The 8,472-nt window shown below is 41.1% G+C and overlaps 1 protein-coding gene across 4 annotated transcripts in view; it reads right to left on the bottom strand.

Moving 5' to 3' along the window:
* LOC101845177 (E3 ubiquitin-protein ligase RNF34) overlaps window positions 1–8,472 on the bottom strand; it is a 38,280-nt gene that overhangs the window by 27,241 nt on the left and 2,567 nt on the right. The gene's annotated exons all lie outside the window — the stretch shown is intronic.

Here is an 8,472-nt window from a genome sequence, read left to right on the forward strand (position 1 = left end):
TGACAGGAGACGATTTAACTGTAACAGTTGTTGTGAGCCGGCGTGATAAACAAACGCGACAAAACTGCTGTGAATCACTTGTCTACTTGAACGCTTTCAAATCGGCAAGGCGCTTTTTGACTGTTGATACATGTTTGTTTGGATTTACTTAAAACTGAATGAAAATCATCATCAGCAATAAATCTCTTGTCAACTGTCCAGTTGACAAAAATTTGACCGCCGGTCTTGTCCAGTTAACAAACCGCCCCTGGTAAAGTAAAGTACTACTTGCATTGTAAATCTAGATCTAATGTTGTATACCGGTACATGCACCGGGTACTTCCATTACATCCCCTTGGATTAAATTTACTCGAGTTAAATTTAACCGTCTTGCATTGATACACTTCAAGTAGGGCATATGCCGTCAAAATATCAATTCCGATCTTTAGACTCACGACGGCATACCGTATCACTTCCGATGTTCAGACAGTATGCCGTGGAAATATCAACTACGATCTTCAGACGGCATGCCGTCGAAATATCGCTACCCATCTATTTATGAAGAAAAGTTTTTTTTAAATCTAGAATCTAGATCTAGCCCCAATTGTTCTAGAAAATTTAAAGACAAATTGATACAAACTGCTATGCAGAGTAATATGGATGACAATCAGGGGCGGTTAGTTAACTATGGGCAAGACCGGCGGAGCCGGTAAAATTTTTGTCAGCTGGACTGTAGACAAGAGATTTATAGCTGATGGTGATTTTCATTCAGTTTTAAGTAAATCCAAACAAACATGTATCAACATTCAAAAGCACCTTGCCGATTTGAAGGCGCTCAAATAGACAAGTGGGATTCACTGCTGTTTTGTCGCGACAGAGCCTCAATCCTTCCCGTCTGTTTATCGTACCGGCTCGTAACTTTAAATCGTCTCCCGTCAAATCGCGGAACTTCATACTACATACGAGGCCAAACACACGGCGGGCTTTTAAAAGCCTACCAATGACGTCAGTCCCCTGGACAAATCCATCGACTGCCCTCAGAGCGAATAGGGCATCCCTTAATTGCCAAATTGGCCTCTTTGTAGCTCACAAAATTAAGAATGAGACTGTCTTAAGCAGCACAGACACATGTATTATTTAAGGCCAGCTCTATTCGGACTCGAGTCCGAATATAATTTTTATCTATTCGGACTCGGGTCCGGAAAAAAATGTTTTATTTATTCAGACTCAGCTTCTAAATGAGTATTGTGAGTGTAGTAAGGCTGTATAATATGACTGTCGTCGGGGGATTTTACGTAACACCAGAATTTTAGAACTAGAATTGCCTACTAGGACTGTAATTGTGTCAAAAGTCAAAAGACTGCACTCTCATTAGATCTACCAAATGGCAGAGTCTAAATACTTGGCAACCGACAACCAGGGCTCCCCTTTACGCCCATTTTTGCGGATATTACCCCTTAAACCTGCAAATTACCCCCTTAAAGTTTTGGTGGTGCGTGAGCTTTACTCTTTAAAATTTCGTGTCGGGGGTTTGTATACGCTTTAAAACTCCGGTAGTGTGCGTCTTGCAATCATCATTTCCCCCTTTCTCTACCCCGAAGCCGAGTCAATGATTTAACTACACACCCACACACATAACACCGCAGTCACCTTTTATCTGGGACTCTGTGTCAGAAGCAGAAGACCTAGAATCTAGATCTAGAATCTAGGCTACTCATCAGCTGCGCGCAGTAGAGGTGTGCGAGTAACGAGTCCAGACTCGAGTACTCGAGTAATACATGCGGCGAGTCCAGACTCGAGTCACAAGTAAATTACTCGAGTAAGGACTCGAGTAAGGACTCGAGTCCAGACTCGAGTCTGTAGGGGGAAACAGAAAAAAAGGAGAAAAATTTGGTTTTTAAAAAAGTTAAGAATAGAAAAGAAACATTCTAATAAGCAATTCTTTAAACTAAAGGAAAAGAAACAACAAAAACAAAAAAAATCCTTCCCCCAAAGGAAAAAACGAAAAAAAAAACCAGAAAAAAGCAAAAAGGAAACCACTGTTAAAAGCCCACGATGACCAATCAAACTTCTTTTTTTTATGAAGTGCACTGTGTGAGGTTTACAGTCTGTGTACATTTTATTCTTACTGTTGTAACAGAGAATTATTTTTAAAAAATAAAAAATAAGAAAAGATAAGATAAAGACCACCTCTATTCTAGCTTAGTAGTTATACAGTTGTAAGCTTCTCACTCACCCGGGGTGAGAGAGCGAGCCTTTTGGCTATTCTCTTCCTGTGTGCGTTTACCGTGATACCCAGTGTAAACCACAGAATTCTAGATCTACACTTTTTAAAATTGAATTCTGTGGTGTAAACAAACGTTCCAGTTCTCTTGTGTTAAAAACATGCAATTTTGTCTGCGGGCATTGAAAGAGAGAGAGAGAGAGAGAGAGAGAGAGAGGGGGGGGGGGGAGTAGCCTAGATGTAGCGAGAACTTCTGGGCAAAACAAAATGCCGACCAGGGTAGTTCGGCTCTATTCTAAAAGTGAAATAGCCGTAGCATCTTTGTAGACCGCCAAATTAGTTTTACTTTTGTGTTATAATATCATTTTTTGAAAAAGGGGTTTGTCTATTTAATCATCCTCCCCTATAGGAAGTATTCAGAAATTAGGAAAAACCGGTTTTGTTTCACACTGGGTGAGAATAGCCAACGCTGGCAAGTCTCACCCGGGGTGAGAGGTCGATCACATTTTTATTCTCACCTGGGGTGAGAATAGCCACTTCCTGAGATAAAATAAAATAAATACGGTGTAAACAGCATGTGTCTAGAATTGCCATAAGCCTACTCAAGCTCCCTCCTAGGAAGGCACTCTATTTTCTGTCCGATATTCAACAAAACTTTTTTTGAAACCCACTAAAATTCCCTCTCGGGATACTATTACTCGAGTAATTACTCGAGTCTTAAGAGCCGTGGGACTCGAGTCCAGAGCAGATACTCGAGTGTGGACTCGAATCTTAATATGCTGGACTCGCACACCTCTAGCGCGCAGTTCCCGGCGACACCGGCTTGCTTGAGCACAGAAGCTCCGCACACATTGTGGTCGCTCGCATTATTATTTGCCGATGTCGTGCCTTGAGTTTACCCCTGCCGTGAGATTACCCCCATCCTTCTTTAACACACTAGGTCTAGTAAACATGAATTGTCCACCATTGAACGACTGGGATGGCTCAAAAGAATAAGGAATTAAGGAATTAGTTTATTTTCCAAACCTGCCACTCATCCCGATGTATTCGGGATATCCAGATTTTTTGCCCCAAATTTCCAAGCATCTCGATTTTCCCAATGTTGATCCTGCGTATTCGGATTTTTAAAAAATTTTTTTGGTTCCGTCTGTTGTGCCGTATTTTTTGTAAAATCTTACTCTGCCTTCTTTTCTGTCGTGGGAAGCACTCGTTAAACTTTTTGTCAGCAGAAACTCGAAGCACTATTTTCCGAAATGTCTATGTCGAATTTAGTTGTTGTGTTGGATCTTTGCATGCCAGTGTTGTTTCAAGAAACATGTAGGCTATAATGGAAGTAGTATTGGTTGGGAATTCCGACTTGCGACATTCTCAAGACCTAGGCCCTAAATCATAATCATTTTCGCTTTTATTTTTGTTTCAACTCAGAATTCTCCGATGATGGGCTGACTGATAGCTGTTTAGTTTAAATTGCGACGCACAAATTATGATCAATATCATTCGTAGTAGTTCTGCTATTACTTTCAAAACAAGCTTTATCCGAGTTTTGGTTAGCCGGGCTGTCATCAAGACCCGTCAGTAAAACTCTTTCAATCGTGCTTTCGCACCACGTGACATGTCTCCGACCAAAGTGAGTTCTGCGTGTGTCGTGGACCGTCCGTTTACAGGGTCAATTTAGGTTCATGCACACCGGCTGAAGCGTCTTTCGGGACTTATCTAGGACAGTTTGACGTGATACTTCAGGATTTTAAAAAAATAATGGTAAAACACACACAGGTACGGGTACGCACACGCACACACTCACCCCCCCCCCCCCCCCCCCCCCCACACACACACACATCCCTGGAAATTGTTAAAGTCCGTTTGACAGTGACCTTGATGATTTGTCGTTGATCCCGATTTTTCCCCCCTACTGAGATTCTGACTTTTAGGTTTTTTAAAGTTTTAGTAGAGGTATTACGGCGCTCACAACTGCATAAGGTCATATGAGCGCCAAGGGGTGGATGTCAACAGAGAAGTCCTTACAGGGAATCAGACTTACTCTGCTCTCCACTCTAGCTTCAACAGCACAAAGTCTGCGTTGACTATCAAGGCACCCCAGAAATAGCGGGTCACTAGAGTGTGACAAACATACAAAAGAAGTAGAGGAAAATGACGATAATAAGGATTAGGAAAGAAAAGGCAGCACAGTTATGAGTATGACATTGTTAGATCAGCCCATTTACAATTCTACTGAGCACTAGCACGAGAAATGTCCCCCCTTTGGGAATGACCTAAAGACACTTCAGTCAGTGGCACCGATTGGCTCAACCACCACCCTTCCCCCCTCCAAATGGACACAACTCTAAGTGTAGTCAATATTACTCATTTATTTCTTGCTGTTACTAAGAAACCTTAAGTTAATTAAAAAATTGTTAGCATTCAATCATAGTAATGGTCACTATATGTGTGTCTTAGTTTAGTTTAGTACAGGGTTTTACGGCAATCGCAACTGCTTTAGGTCATATGAGCGCGCGAAACACAAGTTGGTAGCATTCGCAACAGTTCACTGCACGGTTGGTCGACAATTAGATTTTAAAATGCTAAAATGCTAAAATTCAGTGTAAATATATTTGCGATTTAAAACAACTCTTATAAATAACAATTAACATTTTGTGTCTGTGTGAATGTGCGTGCGTGTGAGTTAAATGTTTACATGCAAAAATTCTTACTATAAAATTAGGAAATAATTGACTTTTACCCTTTAAGTTTCTAAAACAAGGGTTTAAATACCCCTTAAGGTAGAAAACCAAAGAGTGAAAGAACCTCTTAAGTTGGTCTGAAAAGGGGAGCCCTGGACAACTCAGGGTCTTTAACCACCACCACTACAGCATCATCATTACTTCCACCACCATTTTTCTTTCGTATGTTTAATTTCATTTTGTTGTGTGTTATAGTTTTTCTGCAATTTTCTTTTCTTTTATCACATCGCAAAAAACCAACAGCCGTGGCCTCTTCCCCCAGCGAGCCGACGAGTGCGATATCGCTACGTGCAATCTCATTGGTCGACATAATTAACTTTGCCCCTGGCTAGGTCAGCTCAACTTAGTCGTTTTGTTCATACTAAATGATCCAGGGAGGGCCAGTTTAGCTAGATCTAGTAACTGGATATTAAAGTTCACGTCTCGACTGTTATCATTATAATCGAAAAAAAGTTTGTAAAAGCTGGAAACATTTTTAGGAACAAGGGTCGGAAGTCGGAACGGACGTCATGCTGGACTCAATTCAGAGTCCGAATATAATTTTTCTCTATCTTTTTTGTTTACTGACTTTTTAATCTCCTATAGTTCCTGTTTGGCATTTACTCATCGTTTTCTTCCCACTAATGACTTACCTGGCCCATATGAGTCAGGCCGGCCGAAGGAGGAATCATCTAGTTTGAAGATATAGCCTATAAGTAGAATTTTAACGAGGAGCGATAGGCACTCAGAGTCTGGGCCAAAAACAATATACCTACCCCCTCCCTTCCCTCCCCTTTTCCATCGTCACCCCAGCTAGACACTAGACACCAAGTTTCTATAATTAGCATTTGACACACTTCCCCACTTTGTTACAACACAGTGTTCTGTTCTGAAAACTGAGAGTGTGATGAAAAACATTAATTTTGATAATATAATTTTTGGGCGCGATCTGTCAATTTGCGCGATCCATCGACCGCGCAGCGCATTTGGTTGATCGAGGAAACGCGCGACAATCCATCGATTGTTGCGCATTCTGTTGATCAGCGGATCGCGCAACGCTTTTTGTCGATTCGTTTGGTTGCGCATTCTATAGATCTTACCCCTGAGTTTTGTTAAGTTTTGATGTCCTCCAGTGTGTAATTTAGTTTCACTCTCCAAAGTCAAACCGAAACTGAATGGAAGTAACTGGAAGTCAGGGTTACAATAACGATCTAATCGAATTGACAATTCGAGTCAGAATTGACAAAAATTATATTCGGACTCTGATTTGAGTCCAGTATAATGTCCGTTCCGACTTCCGACCCTTGTTTCTAAATATTTCCAGCATATATATATTAACATTTTTTTTTATTATAATGATAACAATTGAGACATGAACTTTAATATCCAATTACTAGATCTATCTAAACTGGCCCTCCCTGCGTCGTCATAAGTATGAACAAAACTAAGTTGAGCTGACCTTATCGGGGGCAAAGTTAATTGTTTCGACCAATGAGACTGCACGTAGCGATATCGCACTCTCAGCGGGGCCACGGCTGTCGGTTTTGAGCGATGTGATTTTTTTTTTTTATTTCAGAAAAACTCAACACTCAACAAAATCAAATTAAACATGTGGAAAGAAAACTGGTAGCGGAAGTAGCGATGATGCTGTAGTGGTGAAGGAAAGACCCTGAGTTGTCGGTTATCGTGTACTTAGACACTGCTATTGGGTAGATCTAATGAGAGTGCAATCAGGGTTAGGCCTATACTTATAGGTCGGTGATTATCACTCCGAACACTTATTCAATATATATATGGAGAGGTTGGTTGTGCTCGAGGTGCTCTTGTTCAAGGAAACAATAAAGAAAACAATACTTGTATAATAAATGTTTGATCAAAACAACAATTTATCACAAGCTCACAAGCCATTAAATCTTGACCGTATTTGGAATAACACGTGAAGTACGCAGCCAATCACATCCGTCCAAATACCGAGTTCAGGTGCTCGACTTAACGTCGTGTCAATTTAACCGCCTCACTCAACCGTCAACATTTTAAGTTCATCACACAACTCTTCTTGGATGCTCAAACTCAAAGACATACATGCTCAGTAAACCAATTTTCTTTTTTTTTTATTCACTTCATCATCATAGTTTATCAACAGAATGCGAGGCAAGTATATATTTCATGGATCGACAAAAAGCGCTGCGCAATCCGCTGATCAACAGAAGAATGCGCAACAATCGATGGATTGTCGCGCGTTTCCTCGATCAACCAAATGCGCTGCGCGGTCGATGGATCGCGCAAATTGACAGATTGCGCCCAACATAATGATTGAAAACTGTTGTGTGCTAACTTTATCCAGCTTTGTATAGTAACTTAGCAATGCCAATCAGGCTTTCCCGCTCGGCGAAAATTTGGTCCCCGTTTGCGAGTGATTTTGCGGACCCGGCCAAAGCGTAGGTGACTAACATTGTCAACCTCGGTCTGCTCTATTTCCAAACCAATCCGAATGAAACTCGGCAACCAATCAGAAAATAGAGCAAACTAATGATATGTGGAAGTTGAAGTTCATACACATAAATTAACCTATACTTTTGGTGTCGGGAACACTTTCGTATCGGGTACACCGAAAACTATAGGGAGTTTGAATTTCAACGCCGAGATGGTAATAGATCTATCTCTCCTCTATAGTGTGCTCAAATTTGAACGTTCTGTGTCAAGTAGTTGTTTAGACCCGATCATAAATGCACGACTACCTCCCTATCCAAAGCACATGCTGTTAAACGTAGAAAAGACGCATCTTTTTGATTGGCTGCTTATTTTAGTACTGTGATGTCATCACTTCCTGGGATACCCACATGGAACGACGTACTTTCGGTAACATTTCGGATTTCCTAGATCTAGACTAGAATCTAGATCGTTGATGCTCAGAACAGTAAGATTAAGATTATTAAGAACGCTGATACTTGAAATTGAAACAAAGTAAACACAAAAGGGGCTTCGCACGGAGACCGGCCATTTTCCCCTCACTCTTGCGGCAAATGTATGTGACCTATAAATCCCCGCATGACTATTCCGGGCCCGTTCATTGGTCACTTGAAATAGGACAATGGCGGGCACGCGCATCCGGTTGTTTTTCTCTCTGTTCCCCTGTAACATCGCGATGGGGGTATTCCGAGACGAGGTTATCTCGTCTCAGGGTGTTCGCGTCTCAACCGGGAAAAAGAATTTTTAATTGTACGGCATGCTAGATTGAATTAACTTATCTTTTACGGCTGGCATGGTCTAAAGTCATCATTAAAAGCTTTGCAATTATTTAGTCACGCTACCGACATATATTCTTGAAGATCCCATGTTGTGATACGATGCTATAAAAAATGGCCGTCATTATTCGGACTCGAGTCCGAATAACATTTTTTCATGTCCGAATAAAAAAAATTCATATTCGGACTCGAGTCCGAAAAGAAAAAATGTTATTCGGACACGGGTCCGGAAAAAAGGAAGTGTCTTCGTTCTATAGATCTAACATTCAGTGCTTCCAATTTTCCGCCATTTTTTAGTTTCCCCCAC

The sequence above is a fragment of the Aplysia californica genome, unplaced genomic scaffold (assembly GCF_000002075.1).
Source record: "Aplysia californica isolate F4 #8 unplaced genomic scaffold, AplCal3.0 scaffold00309, whole genome shotgun sequence".
NCBI classification, from domain to species: Eukaryota; Metazoa; Mollusca; class Gastropoda; order Aplysiida; family Aplysiidae; genus Aplysia; species Aplysia californica.